This window comes from Equus quagga, chromosome 9 (genome assembly GCF_021613505.1).
Source record: "Equus quagga isolate Etosha38 chromosome 9, UCLA_HA_Equagga_1.0, whole genome shotgun sequence".
Taxonomy (NCBI): Eukaryota; Metazoa; Chordata; class Mammalia; order Perissodactyla; family Equidae; genus Equus; species Equus quagga.
The window spans coordinates 92909427-92909887 of NC_060275.1; positions in this window are offsets into that span (position 1 = coordinate 92909427).

Genomic DNA, 461 nt, shown 5'->3' on the forward strand with positions numbered 1-461 from the left:
GGTCTCCATGTTCGGTTCTTGGACCCTCCCAGATATTACTCTGTGAGCCCTTTAAGAACGTTGAATAAAATCCTTTTCTGCTCACATTAGCCCCAATTGGCTTCTATTGCTTAAAGCTATGAATTTTGACTGACATTTGGGCTTAAAGCAACAGTACGACATGTAACTGTTCCTCCGTGTCTTTGTTCCCATGTGATTGAGAGCTGCGAACGGCCCGTCTCACCTCTGTAACGCCAGTGCCCAGCACAATGCAAAGTAATGCAAAGCAGATCCTCAACAAATTGCTGCTAATTCATTAATTTGCAAATTATTTACTTAACTGATGAACAACAAGTTTTCTCTGAAAATCCAAGCCCATAAAAAGACAGCAAATGACCCCAGAATGTTTCCAGTGGCTGACGAGAATTGTGGCCCATTCAGGGTATCCTTCCATCCGTATTTCTCACAGAGGACAAGTACAG